A 23671-nucleotide genomic window follows, 5' to 3' on the forward strand; every position below is an offset into this window, starting at 1 on the left:
TTTACACACTACTTTACCTGTATTGCAAGAGCTCGGGCCACAACTCCTCGGAGGTACTGCATGGGATCCTCTGGGCCTTCCCATTTGTTCTGCCAGCTTAGTGGACACTGGAGGAATGGGGTACAATATTATTTAGAGATGAACATGAAAACAGAGTTAGCATTTAGTTCTGATATTTATATACAATGGGATGAGGCTTTGAGGTGCAACATTCAGGATCCCCTCTAGTCTTTCCTTCTTGGTTACATATCAAAAAAAAAAAAAACAGACACAATGCCACCTGCTGAGCACTAACAAATTACATTTTCATTATCTGTGGGTATTTTACTACCAGCACAGCTCCAATTTAAGTCCTGGTATATGTCACCGCTCTGTGTTAATATTGTCCGAGACCACTTTATTGAAAACATAAATCTACTTGCTATTTAATGGCTTTAGTGATGCATATTCTAAAGCAAAACAGCAGGTCATTTCTGTTTAGTTGTGATGATTAATGACTAATTACGAGTGATTATTCAGCAATATTGTTGTGCCACGTCGTTTCATTAGTGTAAACAGATTACAAAAACCTATTCACTGCAAATACGTGCAGTGGCTACCTGTACATGCACCTAGAAAATCTTTTTTTTTTTTTTTTTTCACACTATTATCATACATGCAGTTCTCACACTAATGGTAATTCAATGGATACACAAGACAAAATCAGACTGCCCTCCTGAAACAGTGTGCAATGCATTGAAACACAAACAATTAGATATTCTCTTGGGGTCAGCATGTTTGCTGTTGAAGATCCTTGACGGCCAAATGATTACTTGTTCTCAACCGTATGCTTGTTTTTTTCAAAAGCGCTGGCTGTTTAAAAAGAATGTCTCACACAGCTAAAATAAATAAATAAATAAAAAGGTCTACAATAAAGGTCAAAGTAGCAAGACATGCACATTTACGATACATCTGTTTTTAGGGACCAGAAATTAAGCAAGGCATCAAAAGCACGGTTTTCATTCATATGTCCTTCTTACCAGATAGTTTTATTTTTTAATCCTCTGATCAGCCCACAAAGCAATCATTTTGGTCAAAAACAGATCAAGCTTAAGTTGATCATCATTGTTCATCTACATGAAAAGGTAAACTTCTGGAGGAGTATAAATTAGCTTAATGGAATTTGACAGAAAGTCCATTGCAGGGATATATTTATAATGTTCTTACTCTAGAGATCATGTGGTTTCTACCTTAAATAAATTAATTACATCTCTAGAACAGCAAACACCCGTTTTTCATTAGGTAATATCAAGAACAGCAGGTTCAGAGGAGGCTAAAGTGGATGTGGAATCAGGGAATAAATAAAGCTACATAAATAATGTAAAGATGCATCAGTAAAAGAGGGCCGAAGGTGTGGGGGAGTGGGGCAGGGCACAGCAAATCAGCCACAAAACATGTTGTTTTCCCAAGAAAATCTTAATTATGAACCTGCCGTGCATGCCAGAAATATTGGGATGCTAAATTCTAAGTTGAATAATTTATTACTGATTCATGTCTGAACAAATATAACATCTATCTGCATTTTTAGCTAGTTTTTTATGACAAACAAACATGTGTATAAGATTCAGATTTTGTACTAAAAAATACTGACTGCTGCTGTGTCCCAAAATTAAGATAAATGTTTTATTAAAATAAATTTGGTTGTTAAAGGATCATTATAGTTTCACTCCATTCTCTACTTGCACTGTGCTCTAATACAGGATCAGGTAACTCCAGCCCTGGGAAGGTCATTCCTATTCAGGTTTAATAGGTATAATTAAACGAATAAGCATGGCCAGACAACGTTTGATTGTCTCAATTAAAAAATTAAGGAGAAAGCTGAAAGAATGACCCGCACTGGAAGGGCAAATGTGTCCTACTACTTCTCCATCACCATCTCTGTATTTCCTACACTGTATATCCCCTTTGGTCACGATTTCTAAATACCATTTTTAGAAATGTTAAAACAGTTTGTGTGAACTCTGTGGAGTTTGAGAAGTTTCCCTGCCAAAACTTTGAAAAAGCAGTATGCATTATCAAATAGATAGGAGACTTAACATGGTACGATTATACACGCAGTAACAAAAGGGGATATATTTAGACATGTTGACAAAATCATCTGGTGCTAATTTTATACAATGATCTCACTGAGTCTGCTCTAGGATTGCACCAATAGAAGGCTTTTCACATCACGATACAAGCTAAACAGAACGTTATCCCGATATTACCACAATACATGATCATCTTGATATAGAAATGATATTTTTAGATAGTTTTAAAGGAAGGAACAGTTGTTTTAATGCCAACAATAACCATAGAGAACAGAATTCCACTGAATATTATTCTTACAAACTTTCAAAAGTAGTACAATAGTACTTGTCCAGACAGTAAATGGACTACAACACTAAATACCCTTTAATTCCAGTGAATTATGCTCAATTACTAAAGAAAAAGAACAGAACATTGCCTGCAATCAGGAGTCAAACTGACAGCAAATAAAAAAAAACATACAGCTACGGCCAAAAGTTTTACATCATCCTATAACATGAAACACTGTACTACTATTATGGTTTCTGGTAGACTTTTGCAATATCGTTTTGTAGTTTCTTTGACTACATGATGTTAACTAAAATATCTAAATATACTACACGTCACATGACACACAAAGATCCTATCCTCTGATGGGAATTAGACTCAACAGTAAGACTTTCACACTGATCAGTAAGGAAGGTTTCCAAGTGTGAATTGCTATATGATTCTACATATCTCTGACTTACTAACATTATTTGAACCATTATCCTGTGCTATCATTGTAATTACTTTAGCAAACGATAAAAATAATAACAATTCCTGAATCACAATATAACGGTATAACTGGTCTATCGCTGCAACCCTAGTCTGCTGTTATCTGCTATGTGGGGTGCTCTCTCAGTGATGTCACACATGGGCTGTTTTACAACCTACTGCATGTAAACTTAAGTAAAGTATGAAGGCCCTTTAATGACATTGCATAACTTTAAAAATAGTCAGGGTACCTTATCACATTTCAAATAAATAAATTGCTCATTTAAATGTATTCACTTTGGTCTGGTCAAGATCTGAGTGTTTAAAGGACTGCAATTTTAATCGGCTTTGTTGCCGATCCATCCGTTAAATCCCTTTACCAAGGAAAACCGTATCTCTGAGTTGACTATGATAATTACAATGTAGGATTTGGAAAGGGGGCATAAACAGAAGAACAAACAGCTTAAGGTTTTAAATTTGTATAGTTTGACATTTGACTGAGATCTGACTGTTGTTTGTATCTATCAAGATTAATATATTATATTTAAAGTTATATTTCTCACCTCTTGGTTCAGTAATGCCGTCGCAAGCTTCTGCACTTCAGATGTCAGCAGGGAAGTTCCTCGGATAACTTTGCTGAGCGCTGCCAAGGACTGATGAATACTCTGAACCAGTCGGATCGCATTAAACTGCTCTAGGATGATGAATGACAGAACTGGGGACCCCTGCCTCTCATTGGGAGGAGATACCTTCTGATGGATGAGATTAGAACCCTAAAACAGAAAAAAAGAACAGTGTGACAAGTCGCATTAGGACAACTCAATAAACTGGATGTTGATCTTGGTAAGCATTCAGCTTGCAAAGATTTGATGTATTCTATTGTGTACGGTGCTGTTTGCCATAATCAGAAGTAGGATTTAAATGGTGACAAGCATATCAAATCACCACACTGAGAACAGCTGCTCTTGGAATACCATTTTCACTTCAGGTTGGTCATCAGAAGCTAATTAAAAATACAATTCCAGCATGCCGTTGCCATACATAGACGCTGAATCATGACACATGCTGATAATACAATAATATTTTCTGTTTCAATGTAACCAACACTGACGAGAAACCCCATAACATTATGACCTTCAATGCTGAAATTAAATTACTGAGATTCCTATTCCTAGAATACCTCATAAACAAGTTTAACGTACTGTTAAATATAAATGTATTGTAGAGCTAGCCTGACACTGGTAATATATTAAGCTGCAGAATCCACAGCCTGTGAGCGCAATTCTAAGTGTTTGTTTTCATGAACAACATTTTATGTAGTGACACTGATTGCAGACCTGATTCTAAAGTCAACGGGGACAGGGAAAATCATACATCTTCTCTCTAGAATGATTCCCAATGTTATTTATGTTGAACATATTCAGGGAGAATAAGGCTGGGACTTATCTGCTCCTCTAGTTACCTATCTTCAAAATGTACCATTCTCTGGAGTACTGTATTAAAAAGTCAAGCTAATACAAGTGAACTGTTATGTGCACTGTGGCTCATTTTCTCTTGAAAGAAGAGGGACACTCAACCTTGTGTCTCACCCAATAAATGTATGCCTCTGTAAGTTCCCACTCAGAACATCCTTACCCTTGAACAATCAAGTGGCGTGTCATCTACTGAAGCGGTTAAGTGCACCACTTGTGAAGGGGAAATAGCTACTGCTTAAAACACTAGGAACATGATTTAGGGATTCCTAAGGATGATCCCCTTGTAGTTGTGATACCAGGTGTTCTGTGCTGTAATTGCAGCAAGGATCTTAAAACGGAAAGTGAAATCTGAATGTCCAATTGGTGCTCAAACTACTGCATATGTCATCTCCCTCATCTCCCATTTAGGTTCCCTTAACCTAAGGCTTATAATATATAGGCTGGTAACTGCATAGCATGGGGCATGGGAACAGCATAGGAAAACTGCAAAAGTGCCATGCAAATACACTATCATAAAATTGATATATTAAAATATATATATAGGGCTGCTGTAGCCTGTGGTTTCAGAAAATATTTTAAAAAAGGACATAGCCAATAGCTGTGTTAGCTAAACATTGTAAGATAATGTATATTGCTGTGCTACATAAAAGGTGTATTCTTGTTATATCATTCTAAACTGCTCGCAGCCTTTGTCTACATTGGTTTAGAGTTTATCCAAAAAGCATAGCCAATCTGTGGAAACAAACAAATGCACTGATCCAATATGGCACTGCAAAAATGACACACAAATAAGAGTAAATACAAATTAACAAGAGTAAATAGTTACAAGGAATTACAGCAGATTGTTGTTATTATATATGTATTCTGAACACATGGTAAAGTTTTGCAGTCTTAATATATGCGTTCCAGGCAGAAGAGCAGTGTATAATACGATTAGGTGGTGGTGCGAGACCCGTGTATAAGGTTGATAATATTCTCAATATTTAATAACAAACAAACACACAGACCACTGTTAATACCAAAACAAAGAGTGTTCTGTAAATTTTAAGTTTTAACTGCAGAAGAGAGGGAGACATTTGTAGAAGACTTAAGGTATCTCATGATCCTCGTTGCTTAATTTAATGAGTGATGCTAACAGCATTTGTTACTGAGAAAAAGAGAGGGACCAGCTATTCATTACAAAGCAGTTAGATACCACACAAACTATTAATACCTTTTACATTCATCTGTAATAAAAGGTCCTTTAATAGTCTGCATCATTTTTATGCTGTACTTTGGCATTAAAACGGCGCTTATATAAAAGATGATACCATTCTAACTAATGAAGCATGATCTGTTAGATATACATAATACTGTAATACTGCATCCCTTTGAGGGGAAGACAACATATTATAATTGTTGGACCAAACAAGGTAATTTGAACTTGCCACACTGTGTAATCTAAATACAAATAAATAATAGAGTGAACACTAAATGAAACAGTCAACAAAAAGAAGGAATCTATGAAAAAGACCTAGGAGTTTTTGTTGACTCAGAAATGTCTTCATCTAGACTATGTGGGGAAGCTATAAAAAAGGCCAACAAGATGCTTGGATACAATGTGAAAAGCGTTGAATTTAAATCAAGGGAAGTAATGTTAAAACTATACAATGCATTAGTAAGACCTCATCTTGAATACTGTGTTCAGTTCTGGTCAGAAGAGTGCAAAGAAGAGCGACCAGAATTATTCCAGGTTTAAAAGGCATGTCATATGCAGACAGGCTAAAATAATTGAATCTATTCAGTCATGAACAAAGACGACTATGCAGCAACTTGATTCAAGCATTCAAAATTCTAAAAGGTATTGACAATGTAGACCCAAGGGACTTTTTCGACCTGAAAAAAGAAACAAGTACCAGGGGTCACAAATAGAGATTAGACAAAGGTGCATTCAGAACAGAAAATAGGTGGCATATTTTTACACAGAGAATTGTGAGGGTCTGGAACCAACTCCCAGTAATGTTGTTGAAGCTGACACCCTGGGATCCTTCAAGAAGCTGCTTGATGAGATTCTGGGATCAATAAGCTACTAACAACCAAAAGAGCAAGCTAGGCCAAATGGCCTCCTCTCGTAAAGATCTTTATGTTCTTAAGTTCAAAAGCAACCTGTGATTTTAAAGAAAACATGCAGGTAAAGTACCACTGTAATAGGCACACTATCATAACTCTACTTTATTCAAGCCACTGGAAATGACAATGCAAACAACTGGATATTTAATTAGTGCACCTTTCCATGTTTTAAATGTTATTGTCATACCTGTTAACCCTCCCTTATTTGCCATGATTTTCAGGTTTTTTACAAGCCCAGATCAACACATAAGTAAGATAATGGAGTCTACCATGCATAAAATGTATCCTCAAAATACCCTAGCAATTTTCAAAAATAATTGCTATAGTTTTTTTTTATTTATTATTATTTTGCTGGGAACAACAAAGACGACAGGTCAATCCTGTCAGGTCCTATAAAGCTGAGTTCAAGAAAATTATATAGGGCTGGAATACATTTGAAATGGATTTAACGACACATACTAGCTGCTGTATGGCCACAAGCTGTGCTTCGGTAAGTTCGATGCCTAGCAGCACTGCTTTTATTTTAAACTTGAATAAGTGTTGGCGTCCAATTCAGATTCATCCAAAATCTCATTGAGTTTGGTTTCCTAAAAGATCAAAATTGATATACCTCGTCAGTAATCTGTATTGCAAATTTAAATATGGCTACTGTTTTTATAAAAATTATACATTAAATGTGGTTAGTTGTTTATTAATATAAATTTAAATATGGTTACGTTTTTTTTTTCCAAAATTTACTGGCGTACTGATATCTACAAGTGATTTCTGAAGAAACAAAAATTGAACACATGGGAATATGCTGTAATATTAATACTCCCATGTGACCTGTTTTGACCTATCAGGATAGAGTACTTAAAAGACCCATTTTATAATTAGGAACCGTGATGCTTCCATCCCAATGTTAAAACACTTACTAAAAATAAACAATTGCTGTATACTACCCAGAGAACAAATGTCACTATTTACAGTGGAGAGAGTCATGATGAAGCAGTAAAAGATAAAGCACATAAATCGTGAATAGATTTACATATGCTAAGCTGCTACTACAATAAAAGTACTTTCAGAACGAATAAAGCGCTGTAATGAAGTGTTATAATCATCATGTTCACTGTGTTTGTTATCATCTGTAAAACAACTTTCAAAATTTATTTTTTTATTTTCAAAAAGCAACCAGATAAGAGGATACTGAATATAACTCCACCAAGTCAATATTTCTAGCAAAATAAATACTGTAGTGAGCACAGGAAGCTGACCTTAGAAAACATTACGTTCAGTGTGTTTCAGACTGGGAGATTCAAGTCAATTCTCCCTTGGCCTCTGAATTGAATGGTGTAGCAATGATGCAGTCCTAACATTACAAATATGTGAAGTACAGGAAACTAATCTGTACTATTTATAGTCAGAAACATACTGGTTGTGCCAAATTTACAAAAAAAGTAAACAGTTTTTCACAAGCAATGCTGAATGTACTAAAACAACTGTTCCAAGAATCAGCTAGGGACACAATGTCTGATGCTCTGATTCTAAACATACTGTTTGGGAACACTAATGTGCATTCTGAAATGGCTTGATTTAAAGTAATAACAATAATCATTTATATTTTAATGAATTGCAACCGAAACTGCGCTTCCACCTCCCAGTTACCTCCTACTCACGTGATGCGAGATTAGTCAACTACCAGTTTGTGAGGTCGACTGTGACTTTAATATTCATCTAGGTGCTCTCACTCATATTAAAACAAATGAATGATGTACTGAACAATGCACACTGTAAACTTGACAGGAAAAGGAATACGATTGCTGAAACAGGACAGCTGGTGTTGAACTTAGGTCGCTATCCATTCCGCTTTGTTGTAGAATAAGTCCCAGTGGTCCTGATGCCTCATTGCTGCTCTCTGCTTTGAGTTCTGCAGGCCATACAGATGTGTTGAAATGTGTGAACCAGTAACTGTTCTGGCAGGTATGAAACACTAGTGCCACCATGGCATTTAATGCATTACACCTGAGATTATAAAAATGTCATGGTTTAGTAGGGTCTGATCAGAATTTCTCCAAGTAGCAAATGATGTAAACTACTGCACAGCACCTGACAACTTGTGGATACGATTATCTGTCCGCTATTTAAAATCAAGTCTGACTGTGTATAAAGTTTAATATTTATATTTCCTCACGATAAATAACTTTCATTACATCCGCACAAATAAAGCATTTTCTGCCTATCCCCAATTGGCTTGCTCTTTGGGATGATCACACCAACCTCATTTCATTTCAATTGAATACGTGGGCCACATTACCAAGAAAAAAACAATATTCAGCAATTTTAAATTATGAATGTTGTTGCTATTTAAAAAAGTGTACAAAATGTGTTAAAGGAATCCTTGCAGTGTAAAAGATCAAATTTAACATATATTTAAAAGAGACACAATAGGAACTGTGACAATAAAATATTAATGCACTGTTGGCATTCTTAATGAACTGTATAAACCCAAGAGGACAAAGGAAAGCTGTGCACTGTGAATACACAATGAGATAGCCTAGGTGAGGACTCTCTCATTAGGCATAGCCTTCTCAGCAGTTATTTGGTGGATCTAATTAATGTAAGGCTAACACTAATTAAAGGGATACTCCCCTTTGGAGATATAAACAAGGTGTTGTACATGTGGTTTCTTGCATAGCTGAGTAACTTCCATATGAAAAATAAAAAATTGTAACCAATTTAAAATGAAGTGTAAGAAACACAAAATATTCAAACAATTATTAAAGATATGTATGTAATGCATGCATGGCATGTTATTTTGAGTATTTTGCTTAGAATGTCAAAGCTGGGTGACATAGTGGATAAGTCTTGGAAAGGCATTAGCCAGGGGGCCAAATGCTACCAGATGACTTGTTTAAAATTAGTGCAGACACTGTAATCTCACTCCAGAGTGGTTATTACTCCACATCACAAACCTCCATCACAATTGGCTTGTAAATGTCTCCAGTTCAAGGATGCAGGTGGGATGTTTCTCAATGCATAATGGCTGCTTGTGTTGCAGTTGCTGCACCTTGTCTTTGTAAAGTACTTTAACCTTTTCTGTGTCATTTTAGTGAGATCTCAGTATTACCCATTATTATTTTTGTCAGTTAGACTACAAGGACAAGCTTTGTAAAAGATGTGATACCTACAAAAAGGGCCAAGATAAATACAAGCAGTATCAGCTCTGTAAAAGATGTAATCTAAACTGGGGCAAACTTGCAGTAGAAGCTAGTAGCAACCTCAATATAACAAGAGGGGACTACGTTTGCACCAACTGTGTGTAGTTTAACTTGGTTTCTTTTCCATTTACAGGGCTGATCCTTATTTGTATATAACTTTTGTTGATGTCACACCTTTATTTGACTGGTCCTTTTACTCTAAATAGTTTGTTTTTGTACATGTGAAATGTTTTTAGATATATATTATGGGATCTACTGGGATTTAAATCCATGTTTCCAGAGGAGTCAGAGACTGGACCACAAAGCTTTAGACCACTAGGCCATACTGTCTCTGCAAATTTCACAAAGTGGTCATGTGAGATTATGGTATCTGTCAATTAAAAAAAAATGAAAACACTGTGACCTTGAGCACATCTGCATAAAAAGCCTTTCTTGTATCCTATAGTATGCTATAGAATAATCTTACACGTCTGCACATATAGTAAATAAAACCCTACAATTCTTCCAATCCAATTATAGGGTGCATGTTATAGACTAATAATTAAGGTATTAAAATAATGCTAAGGAAATTAACTACACGCTATACAATATAAAAGTCTTTATACGGATGTGACTATATGTTGTACTGGACCCAAAACAACCTAATTATCTCCATGCAGTGTAATCTACTTTTCAGCTGTCTAATGTCTTACCTGATTAAGTTTCTTCCAGAGGTTGAGGACAGGTGAGAGCTCGTTTGACCAGATTTCCCTGTCGAACTTGGAGCCAGCGGTGACGGATCTGCTTAAGATTCGCAGCTGGGAAATCACCTGGAAGGACAGAGGTAACGAGACAGGTTGTTATCGTGTCACTTCTCAGTTTACTTTAAAAAGGTTTAAAAATAAGCCAAATGGAATATGAAACTGTTTAGAAGGAGGAATTGTTACCTGCATGTTGTGTATTATAAAACAAATGTATTAACTATTATACATTCTGTGCACATTTTTCATTGTTATACCAGGGGACACATTAATACAGCTGCAATGCACTTCTTGACATACTACTGCTTGATGAATACCGACCCCTGAAATGTACTGCATGAATAATGCAACAGAACATAAACGATTCATATCACTTTTGTAGCCACTGTAATTAATGAGTGTGTTTTAAACCAGTTGTAGCTTTAGAGAGATTTTGAGGAAAGTTAAATCTCACACCATATTTTGCAGTCATGTTAGAATTATACATACGCATACAAGGATGTGAAATCATAAAACTACCGTAAAAAACGTTGAATAAGTCGATTTTCTAGGTATTTTTGCGGGCCCTTAAAACGTCGGAGTGACTAATATACCAATGTGATGTATGCGCTGGTGTGTCTAATATTGAACTACTGTACCAGAGCCACAATGGGATCACTACAGCCACGGTTATGTCTCGCACAAACTTAACTGTGAACAACCCGATTTATTTGTTCAAGATCTACGGCATTCAGGTTATTCGTGTTGCTGGGTAGAAACACAAAACCACTAATTAAAAGTTTTAATTCCATCTCAATACCCTTAGTCATTTTGAAACGTTAAAACGCAAGCTTTCAAATCTCCTCTTAAATGTCACGGTTATACTGTTTCACACAGTAGCTGTCAGTCTTTATGAATTTTCTTATTTTTCTTAATTTCTCACCCTCCCGAGCCACTGATTTGTCAACATCCAAACTGTGCCCGCCCCTGGGATCCATACCAAACAGCTATTGGTTAGAAAGCTGAGTAGTAATCTTTTCAAGCCTTCCATTCATTGTAACTGCAGTGCTATAATAATGCAGGTGACTTTGAGACTGGATAAAATAGGACAGTAATAAAAAAAAAAAAAAAAAAAAAAAAAAAAAGAAAATGCTACAACAGGTTTGAAATTGAATTTGCCGAAATACATGTTAATCGCAATGCTGAAAAAAACAGTATGTTTTTGGAGACGAAACAAAGACAAACTGAAAATGGCCAATGAAAAACAAGCTGATAGGAGGAAAGTGTTTATGGTCTGATGTAGAAAACATTTAGTTTGAATGGAGTACATTGAATGCCTTTAATACATACTGTAACTTGTTTTACATGTCAGTGCAACACAGTGGTACACTTGAAAAGTGTATGGTTATGGTTCTGATTAACAAAACTAAAATGTATGTATTTGTACAGCTGGAAATTGAATGCAACTGTACTGCACCGTATGCAACACTAAAATGTTTTGTTTACTAGTTATTAAATGGTGCACTGTTTAGTTTTTCTTTAATTGTTTTGCTTTTTAATTGATGAAGCAGCACTGTTTAATACTTTTAAATTTGAATAAATACATGAAATTTGTAAAAGCCAATGTATCGGGAACTAATGTAAGCTTTATGCAAGGTTTGGGGGATGGGAGCAGGGGCTCCAGCTATACCCTATTAATTAACAAACACATTTGATTGATACATTAACACCTTATACGTTAAATCACCTAACTCGCCTATGTAAAACCTAAACTTCCCTCCTCCTCCCTTTCTCCTCATTCTATACGTCTCCTCCGGGTAGGGGGGGTGGGGGAATTTGACCCTACTCTAATTCCCTCAATCGAATTTGAGAACTGGCCTGCTGTCTCTCTCAGTGATCGAGTCCTAAACTAACCTAACACCTTGCCATTTCCTTCCACTTTCTGTCGACACGCTAAGCGAGCCGGACATCTATTATGTGTTTTCAGAGTATCTCTGGGTTGCTGGGACAACCAGCCTTGGAGGCAGCACCTCTTCCCAGGAAGGCTCCAGTGTGATGTGACCCCTTTCCTATTCTATCCTATCCCACGGGGCCACTCAGCGGAAGCATTCCAAGCCTCGAAACGGCCGGAACACTCTATGTAGCCCCTGCTGTCGCTCGGTGAATTGTCCAAGTATAGTTTTGGAAATAATAGTCCAGTAAAGCAAAGATGTTCTTGAACTTGTTTGGGTACTTGATAAGCTAAAATAAAATACTGGTAGTTTAATACAGATGTAATGTGCAATGTATAACCTGATCATTACTTTTTAAATTTTGAACAACGAATAGTTTCTAGCAGTTTAACTAAAATGAAAAACAACACTTTAAAATTATTAATGGAATAAAATGCTGCAAATGGGTTATTTCAAAACATAACTTGTGTATCTTTATTTACGGTTGTTGAGCACGTAGGAAAAAAAATTAAATGCAAAAAAAGTATTAAACACAAAAAAAGTTGTTTTCATAAAAGTCTCAAAAAGTGGGGAGTGACTTTTAAGCCAGTGCGACCTATAAAACAATTTTTTATGGTAATGTTATGAATCTTGCTCTTGCACCAGAATGTCCTTGGTTCCACAGATCTGTAAGTGTCCAATGACAATGATTCATAAAAATGGCAAAACCAGAAAATAAATAAATAAATAAAAAAGTAAGAGCAGTACAGACTGTTTTAGTCGCTGGTGATTTTTTTAAAAAAAATTTATTGATGTTTCCGATCCTAGATGATGTATGGTGATGCAGTGTTTCATTTTCTTTCCCTTCCCTGATTAATTATTTTCATTTGCTTCAGCTGAACCTTACGCTAACATCCGATTTCTCAGACTTGCCTCAAAAAGCAATAACTGTGGTTTCAGGTAGGTGGTTGTTAGATGTTTCAGGAATGTTCTTTACTGTACTTACTGAGTTCTAACACATGTTTTAAAAGGTATTTTCAAACAGAATAAACATCATTATTACTGGTTCCTTTTAAAAATACCCAAACAAACAAGCAGAAAACAAACAAACAAAAAAAGTTAAATCAAGCTTGGTATGTTATTTTGATGCTATCAAAATCATATTAAAAGATGACTGAAAAATAATAACACTTAATAAAACTTAACAAAACACCAAAATATATACATACAAGTAGTTAGGGATTGTTTTTTTTTTTAAATTACAAATTCAATAAGTATTTGAAATATCTAATGTTCTGTCATCTGTGGTATTCTGTGTTAGTTTTTCAATGTTACGTTGGTAAACCAAAAAAGCTCTAATTTTATTTCGAACGAGTGAAGTAATATGACAGAGTTAGTCCCAAAAGTATGTGGGTAGAACTACAATGTGTTCTGACAAATGAATATCAAAGCCAAGGTTGACAATCTCAGCACAAACATACTCCAACAATATTTTCCTCATTGTCCTTTTTACTGACAACTGCTTGAATGTCACACACATTATAGTGCCATGTTCAGTAGAAAAAAAATACAAAAACGAAATATATTAAAAGGTGAATTTCATACATAACCTCCACACTACTGTGAATGTTCTTTTATTTTTAAAGACAGCTTCATTTTCTTCTTTTAAATAGAAAGTCAAATCAAGATCTCCCCAGATTCCTTAACTAATTCATTCATACGTACATACACCCATATGACAATATAGAAGCTTAGCCAGAAAGACACAGAAGGCTAAGATAAATCCTTTATGAGCAATACATCAATGAGAAATGAGATGAAGCTCACTCTGTATAAATGTGAGCTCAGTCCAGGATGTCAGCCTATAACAGGCTTGATCTGAAGAGGTCCACTGTGTATTACATCACAGCAGCAGTGGGAGAAGCATTCTGTCACTGCAGTTCTCTGTTAGACTTTGCATCCACAAATTCAGCCCTCACAGCGTAAGTGAGAGAGAGAAATACATCACTTAGTCAAGATGTACAGTTACCGTCAGCACCAAAGGTTTCAACTTTGGAATTGAGAAAAGGGTAAAATATTCTTTTGCTGAAGGTAGCATAAGTGGCCTGCCAGTAGCTACTACACATGCCAACTACTGCATAAAGAAAACAAAGAAACCAATTACTCATGCAGCCAATAAAATAATAAAAAAAATCACAACACATATCTGGGTTGGTAGCTGAGATATAGGTTATAATTATAACCCTGGTTCCCTGAAATAGAAATGTAAACATTTTCATATGGGTGTTTACCTCCTAATGATCCGAAAACCTGAATACTGATATAACAAAGCTGCTCAACAAGCCTGTGACGCAGTTCTACCCCTCCCCCGAGGGAAAAGCAGAATTTTGCCTTCAAGCCTGCTGCAAACATAAAACGCAGCGACCTTGAAGGTTAATGGTTACATTGATATTTCAGGGAACAATGGTTATGATAACCTAATGTTCCCTTTCAAGTACAAAATGAAATGATTATCATATGGGTGAGTGTACCAAAGCCCCCGCAAGAGTTAAGCCCACAAAGTTGCCATGCCCCTGGTGGAATGGGCAGTGAGCTTTTTTTTGGAAGGGGCAAGTTGGCCAGCTGATAGGTAGCCCTGACTATGTCTGCTATCCACTTGGACAGCTGCTGCTTAGACAGGACTTGACCATGACTGCTATCCATAGCAGCCAAAAAATAGTTTGGACTGCCTCCAACATTTCCTCCTGCCAACGTAGTACGCCATGGCCCACACTGGGTAGAGTGTATGGTGCTGCCACTTCCTGTCAGACTGGAAAGGAGGTGGATGGAAAGCCTCCAATTCCACAGATTGGTTGACAGAGAATGCTGATACTGTCTTCGGCATAAAAATAAAAAAAATGAAGCAGGCATTCACTATCAAGAATGCCTGTATCTCACTCACCTGCTTTGCGGAGGTGATAGCGAGCAAGAAAGCTGCTTTGCAGGATAAAAATTTCAGCTTAGCTGAATGCATGGGCTCAAATTAAGCACTATGCTTAGCCTTCAGTGACAGTCACATAGAATCACATCCGTAAAAAGTGTAATATGACAACCATATATTAACATTCAGTCAGTCAGATATCCACACAATAAACTACAAAGGTTTCAAAGTTTTAAAAAACTTAAGGTTTAAAATGGTTATAATACTGATTTTCATGTATTAGAAATTGCGCAAGTAGAAAATCAGTAAAAAGGCTTCTCTTAAACTCTAAAGCATTGGTGAGTCATGTAACACAACTGTGCAATAAACCAAAACTTCTACTAAGATACACAATTACATACATGCTAATATTCCTTATTCTGAATGCTTAATATTCAGAGTACATCTTATGTAAAAAGGCAAGCAGTATTTGGAATATTATTATTAAGAAATTCAGGTTTCTATAACAGCACACTCATGTGGTTAACGTAGAAGCTGCAGGTACCAGAATAACTGATTCTAGTTAGATTTGAATGAGTATGGTAAGCCTGTCTGGTAGTCAAACTAAGGATGAGAAACACATACTTGTACGTTGGATGTTTTCAGCCAACAAACAACTATGGTAAATGAAAAAGCTATAAGATGAAACACTATTTCATATATTCCATGCTACCTCAAATCGTATTGATTGAACATAACTATAAAAATAAAATAATCAATTCACTTAGCATGGTGTGTGCGCTCAAGTGCATAACAGCTCTGCCAGTGGTCACAGCATGTCTTGTGCATAACGAGACTTCGAAGAATCAATCCCCTTGCGTCATTGTCTTTCTTCACTGACCTCAGAATATATTTTCTCTTTTCTAAATACACTGAATAAAGCCAACATGTGTCAAGCTAATGTGTTTTTTTGGCTTTTTTTGTTGCAATTATGCATACATTTCTGGCTGTAACTCAGAACAGTGTCTTAAATTGGTTGGTATACCTCAGACTAGACATAATCAGAAACCCAAAAAGGGGGATATAAATATATTTAAAACATGGGTCTCCCGAATGGTGCATCTGGTAAAGGCACTCCACCCGGAATGCAGGATGCGTATAGCTTGGAGAGCCCTAATTCAAATCCAAACTATGCTGCTACTGACCGTGAATGGGAGTTCCCAGTGGGCAGCGCACAAGCCAAGCGCTGCCCAGGCGGGAAAGGGGTTAGGTCGGCTGGGAAGTCCTTGGCTCACCGCAGACCAGCGACCCCTGAGGACCACTGCATGCAGTTCAGAAATGTTTGGTCCTCCGACGCTGTAAGTTGTGAATATGGCTGTATGGCAGGCTTGCAGAGCGAAAAAAGAGGAAGGCTGATGCACTCATTTCAGAGGACGAGAGCGCTCGTCTTTGAGTTAGTTTGGGGGTTGCAAATAGGCAGAAAAATTTGAAAAAATGAGTAAAAAGTATTGTTCAATTTTTGTTACTAAATATCCCACAACGTATTTTGTGAGACAGTTTCTTCTGTTTGTTTTATTAATATAAACTAGCAAATTAAAAGAGGGGGACAGCTTTTTTAAAATCATGAGCTACCAGCGTATTATAAATCACATTTTGACAACTCTCTCAAATTATGCTCCAAGCTACAGATTTAGAAGGACTGTCTGTCTCTGGCCACTAGGTTTTTTGGTATCCCTGTAAATCTGAGCCACTGAAGCATGAAATTGCTTCTTAACCACGTAGAAGATAAGAATCAGGTTATGATACTTCTCCACTAAATCTAGCAGCCTAATATCGAATAACAGAACCCAAATGTGAATAATGGTTGTGGTAAAAGGGCTCTATTACACTGTCTAATTAAAAAGATGTTGGGCCACTTTTATAATCCACTATATTTTTCAATACTTCTTTTCAATTTCCTTGATATTCCTTTACCTATAGGAGCCATACTGTTGATCTAATAGTGTAACACAAAAATAATGACCTTTTCTAGGTCTACAAATGTGGCACTTTTTTAATCTTTTTATTTATTAACCATAGCCACATGCACCATCTATGCTTAAGCTGCTGTGTTTATATCATGTTAGTTGATTTTATTTTATTTAAAAAAAAAAAAAAAAACACCAGTACAAAAAACAAACCACTTTGCAGGTTTTATCACTGTTCATTCAGTGATAAAACCTATCTTTGAGATAAATGGTTCCCATAATACACAGGTAATGCAGGAAGGTGGCATCAGTCCAATGCATTAATCTTATCTTAGTACTCATTGTCTCTCTCCCCTAGGTAATGGATGTCATATTTTATTTAAATTCTATCTCCCATGTTCTAGACAACAGGGCACCCCATAACCTGTGGAAAGATTGTGGCCTGCAGTGATTAATACTAGGAGTAGTCCATCACATAGTCTCTGCTCTCCTTTGCTTTCTGTTTTATGTGCTGAATTCAACAACAGCTCATTGTTTAAAAGGACATGCTGGCAGGCCTTGTGAGAACATTACTCTTGTTTTTTATTGCTGCCCTGTACTGGCTTTTGTTCTGGATTCTGCTTGAGCTTCATAAATGTGCTAAAATTGACAGTGGCAAACAGCAAAGGCAATTAATCAGTACACTGACATGACTGCAAGCTACCTAGACACAATTTGAATGTTAGCACAACACACTCCACCACCTGTGAAGTTATTTATCCTCAGCATTCTGGAACATTTATAGAAATTAACAATTATAGTCCAAAAAAAGGATTACAGGATCCTGTAAGGATGACATGCCCTAGCTGAAGGTGAAATATGAATGAAATGTGTTTAATTTCTCTTCAGTTTGTATTTTAACTTCCAGTCCCATCCTATGTTGTATCTGCACTAAGCAACTTTATAAGAGCAACTTACAATGGGTATAAATGCACATTCTTAACTGATGTATCATACTTCTTGTTTAGAATCACTTTTTATATGCTTTTCTGTTTCAGTCCTCACGTCTTCATGGTTTTTAAACATTATTTAAAAGCACCTATGGTTACTGTGTTCTGTATTTAAAAAATTAAATACATCTGCAGATCTGCATTAATGTAAATGAACAGGCAAGACCATGCATTTTAAACCATTGGTGATCACTCTTATATATACATATACACAGCAGTCCCTCACTATTACAGATACCATCATGCTGTACATTCAGATATACTGGACACGTAGGTCCCTGTGGCAAGGTGCTCGTCCCTTTTATTATTTATGTATTATTATTTATGTTGTATTATCATCATCATTATTATTATTATACATTGTGTGCGGACGGAAGAAAGACGTCCGACATGATTATTTATTATTTGAGACCGGCGAAAAGTTAGTCTTAGAAAATGTAGCTGATCTATTACAGTCCCCCAATAATATCCAATTAACTGTGTCAAGTCACTGTGAATTGCATGATCAAAAGAGACACACAAAGAAAAAAAAACAAAAACAACGGCTGTTATACTGACATCACAGACAGGACAAAAATAAAACGGAAAAGCAGATACAAGTACATAGTCTACAGAGTTTAAACTAACTGCGATGTATTGGTTGTGGACTACAATTAAAATTCTAAATTGGAAGTTTAATTGCTTTTGCAAAGAGAGTCTGACACACCAACAGAAAACAAAAGTGGCAGGTAGGCGATGTGTTTTACTTGCAGCCACTTGTATATTGTAAAATAGTCTATGTACATTTTTAAAATGATTAATTTCTGTAAAGTGTGTGCAGTTTATGTAAGGTACTGTATAGTATCATAATGGCTCCAACCAGCACTATGATATCTTTTGTGTTAATTCTGTAGTAGGTAGGATATGAGTTTAAAAAAAACAAAAAAAAAAAAAAAAAAAACCAAAAAAAAAAAAAAACAATGAAATCATTTAGTTTCAATTTAAAATAATCTTGCATTATTTTTGCATTGTACTGGTAATGTGTACAATGCAGCAGCATGATTTATTTTGTGTTACCTATAGGCTAAAGTAAAAAGAAAGTGTGCTAGGTATTCATTTGATTTTACCACTGGACTGTGCTACAGTATAGGCCTAGTGTACAGATTTATATTTATATTACCTTATGTAACGTGTACAGAGAACACAGTAAATAAGCACTATAAATGTATGTGTGTGCAATTTTTACTTTTAAACCAGAAACCTCGTTATTTGGACAACTTGTCTGTCAACCCACGTGTCCGGTTTAGCGAGGGACTATATTTAATTTTTCCACTTTACACAGCTTCAAAGTTAACAATTCACTTACTAGGTCATTCAGGAAAATGAGTCTCAAAGCTAAAAAGATGAATGTCAGCCTGACAAAAGATTGCTAGCACATAGATAAGTTCAAAAGACTTCAAAGGTCAAAATACATCAGAGCAAAAGGAACACCAACCGAGGGAAATATACTGGACCTGAAAGTTTATATGCTAAACGATATGTTTATATAGTACGCTGACCATCTTATGTCAGATCAGTGCAGTTTATCCACTTTAGACATGACCAACCTTATACTGTACCATTGTTTTGACTGAAGTAAGTGAGCAGGTCAGCAGCAAGGTTTATTTATGATGACCTCACTGTTAGCCTACGAAGTTGCATTTGACCTTTTATTCTACCAAACAAATCGTTACCTTGGGAACAGGTGCACTTCAAATTGTATCTGTTTTAACTTCACCATGCATAACCCTAGATTGTGCTGTATCTGTGGGGAACAGCGATGTACGATACAAGGATAGGCAAGTTTAATGCTCCAATATTCTTTTCATATTTAGAATAATAAAGAAAATATTATGATTTACTCACCACGTGTGATATGAACTAAACTTATTTCATTACATTTTCTATACAATAAAGACAGATTTTATATATGTGATTCAATTTTTAAATACACAAACAGTGCCAGCTGTGGGTTTGTCATTTACCAGGCTAATGAGCTAGAGCCTTTCACTGCAGAAGCAACACAAGGAAGAAAGAATATGTTGAGAAACTGCATCATTCCTTGGCAGAACATGTATGAGATGAAGCTGGTATAAACACTGAACACTTGAATCACTTGGAAAGAATTATGAAGGGGAGTGGCTAACCAACTCCATACAGCCAACAAAACGGCCAACATACATGAACGGACTACAGATTAAAAATAAAATAAATAAAAAGAACAGAACAACTGACAAACACAGTCATGGTTATACAACTGGCAAAATTGCTTTCACATTCCAGACTTCTAGTTTTCATCAACATTTCAGGGGCAAAATCCAGGCCTTCAAACTGGACGCTGTCCACTTGGCAATCCAAAACTAATGGAGGTTTACCAAAAAAGCTTTTCAAAATTAGATTCTGTGATGTTTGACTATGGGTCAATTACAAACTGTGAAAAGGATTCAGATTGCTATCCAACAATGACATATCTTTATGTATACATTACATCATAAACTAATGTAGTGGCAATACCACAATATTTGAAAGAGCTCATGTTGAATGAAATGGGACAAAGATACAGACCATCCTTTTGTGTAGAAGTACTTTCATGTTTTTACAAGTGCTTATTATGGCAGTAAATTTAGTAAAAAGATCTTTCAGTTTAAACAAGGGAAACAAGACAACAGAGATTTAGAAACTGATAAAGAAATCATGCATGATGGTTTTTAATGACATTCTTGAGGAAAAAAAAAATTCCCTCAACAACCCTTCCTTATCTCCTCATACTAATTACAGTATCCATAGCACTAACAAAAACAGTACACTTTTATTTTGTATCTATGAGATTAGCTTTCTCACTAATTCCCTGAATAACCTGCCCATTTTAATTCAATTCTCTGCTATTATCTCCTCTACTGGCTGCCTCATTTGCATCACCCCTGTGTCATTTACGTAGCTTAAATTACATATCATCATTCTCTCTCCTCTATCCATTTTCTACATACAAACAAAATGTGTACAGAGAGAAAGAAGCAATGCCTAAGGAAATAAACTTACCATTAACTGTCATGACTAGCATTACAGATACACGGATTCACATTTCTTTCACAGTGTTTTCTCTTCAGATCACCATGTGTGATAATAAAGGGTTTGATAATATCTCGCTCAAGGGTTACTTCTGTGACAAAGGACATGTTCATTACAGGGTCCAGATCAGTGTTGCACAAAAGTGGTGTAAAATTTCATAGGCTACCACATATGTAGAGTCACTTAAACATAGGCAGAATATAAAAGAACTGCCAAGATGAATCTGAATAATGTAGCTGTAAGAGCCCTTGTTACAAAGCTGTCCTAAAGGCAGGCTATGAACCATGTTAACAAAAACAAGAAACAGTCCTGAAGCCATGGTTTCTGCAGCAGCATCACCAGTGTTTGTCGGCCTCTACAGGTTTATTGTCCTCCCGTTTAAGGTGTGCAGTACGGTAACTGGTTAACTTGTCTGTTAAGAAGATTTTAATTAATATACATGGAGATCTGTTATCTCTTTAGAGCAGTGGTTCCCCAACCTGTGGTCTGTGAGTAGACTCCAGGTGGTCCTCTAACAACTCCCAAAACACAGTTACGCAATTCTTGCAAAAACAATTTCTACACAATCACACGTTGGGATACTAATATTACTAAGCAACACAACAAATAGCTTTAACCACTTGATATATACTTATAAGATATGCATGTAGTCTGCACAAGAAAGTAATACTGGACAGACCTCCACACTGTCTGTTTCTAATAATGGATCTGACTGCCACTGTCAGTAATTGCTATCTGTTGGCAGCAATGAAAATCATCTGCATGAACACGGAACCCCAATTGTGCTTGTCTTCATTTGCGTATCATATTTAACAACGATACTGAAATAGATGGCAACATTCTGTTAACATTCTCAGCCATAATACACATATGGTCCACTTTCAATTGTATAAATTAAGACACTACTGACAGTCTGCTGCAAGTAAATCTCATATGTTTTTTTTTTTTTTTTTTTGTGTGTGTGTCAGAACAAATGGACCAACATCCCTAGGAGGAAGCTATAAGAAGGACGAGTGCCTTTATACAACTAATAAATACATATCAAATGCCAATGTGGGTCAATACTATTAGGTGATAGGGCAGGAGACTAAAAATAAATAAATGTGGACTTCAATAAACTTTTATTAGATCCAGTAATTACTTTATAAATCCTTACTTGTAAGTTCTTAATTGGAAATCGAAAACTTGATGTCCTTACAATATGGAAAATAAACTTAAAAGATAGAAACTTTTCACAAGATGTTGGCGAGTTATTGGCACTAGGGGAACCACCATGTGCAGTACAGCTGCTGATGAGCCGAAACAGCATAATAATCAGGGCAGAGACTAGCCCCAGTATATGCTTTGGAGAACTGAAGCTCCCAATCTGAGTGCTTCAGGGTGCTTTTCTATGTACACATCTGGAGTTTAACATTCTGATCTTACTAACTGTTTTTAATTTACAAAGTACTGCTTGTTCCATCTACTCCTTTGGCTGTGGTGTTAACTAATGGTGCAGCGCAAGGCTCCAAGCCAATAAACTGATGGCACACACACACACACACACAACTCATTGCATTGTAAGTGCTAAAAGCAGAAAATGAAACCCAAGAGAGGCTGCCGACCATCTGGCTGTCAACCACCATAGTCATCATATGGAAGAGAATGATTGGATAAGGCCCTCAAACAAAATGTCTGCCTCTTTCAAATAAAAAAGTGCCACTTCCACATGCAGCAATATAATTTTCTTAGCAAACATGTACGTGTTTCAAAGGCTGAACACTTATTTAATTAACTAAAGTCACCTTAAGGTTTCTATGTCTAATCTTAGTAAATTGGGGACATAAGAAAATGTGGCATCTCTTAAATCGTAATGCACTGATTTGCTGTTGTTATCTGCCAGTCTGCATACTTATGGAAATCTGCTCATTTGATGTCCTTGAAAGTACATGATTTGGGTTTCAATGGTAAATGTAGCATTCTTTTTCATTTGGCCTTCACAAAATCTTCAAAGGAAATTGTTCAATTAATCTTTTAGGCCTAGGCAATTCATTCCATCTGCCTCTGGATCAAATGTATTATCAGAAAAAATATGCTGTTGCTGCATCAAAGATCTAAGAAATCAAAAATAACTGGCATCTATGAATTTCATTTCATCCTTGCATAAGTACTAGGCTGGGTAATCGCCACAAAGATGAGGCTGCTGTGGCTTTTTAAAAAACAGACTCTCCAAAAATAGCGGACACATCTACTTTTTAATTAATTAGTTCTGAATGTAAATACAAGATGGCTGATGTACTGATTTATAGTTTTTCCCTTAAGCAAGTTACAGGGCCAAGTCTACCTATTGAAAAATGTCTAACTCAGAGATGCTACAAGCAATTTACTTCTTTATGGACGTAAAGAATATGAGGAGTCTTACATATACAGTAGGCCAAAATTACCTTGCATTGATACTAGGCCAAAATCTGATAAACTGTAGGAGCTTGACTATGTGTACTTCTGAGTGGGTTTTTT

At 36.1% G+C, this 23671-nt stretch overlaps 1 long non-coding RNA gene across 1 annotated transcript; it reads right to left on the reverse strand.

Moving 5' to 3' along the window:
- Nucleotides 1–11406, reverse strand: LOC121302698. Its single transcript, XR_005947719.1, has 3 exons — nt 10276–11406; nt 3366–3575; nt 1–107 (listed from the first exon to the last, which is right to left on the reverse strand). It is a non-coding gene; the product is annotated as an uncharacterized LOC121302698 (long non-coding RNA).
- Nucleotides 11407–23671: the final 12265 nt, after the last annotated feature.

This window comes from Polyodon spathula, chromosome 30 (assembly GCF_017654505.1).
Source record: "Polyodon spathula isolate WHYD16114869_AA chromosome 30, ASM1765450v1, whole genome shotgun sequence".
Classification (NCBI taxonomy): Eukaryota; Metazoa; Chordata; class Actinopteri; order Acipenseriformes; family Polyodontidae; genus Polyodon; species Polyodon spathula.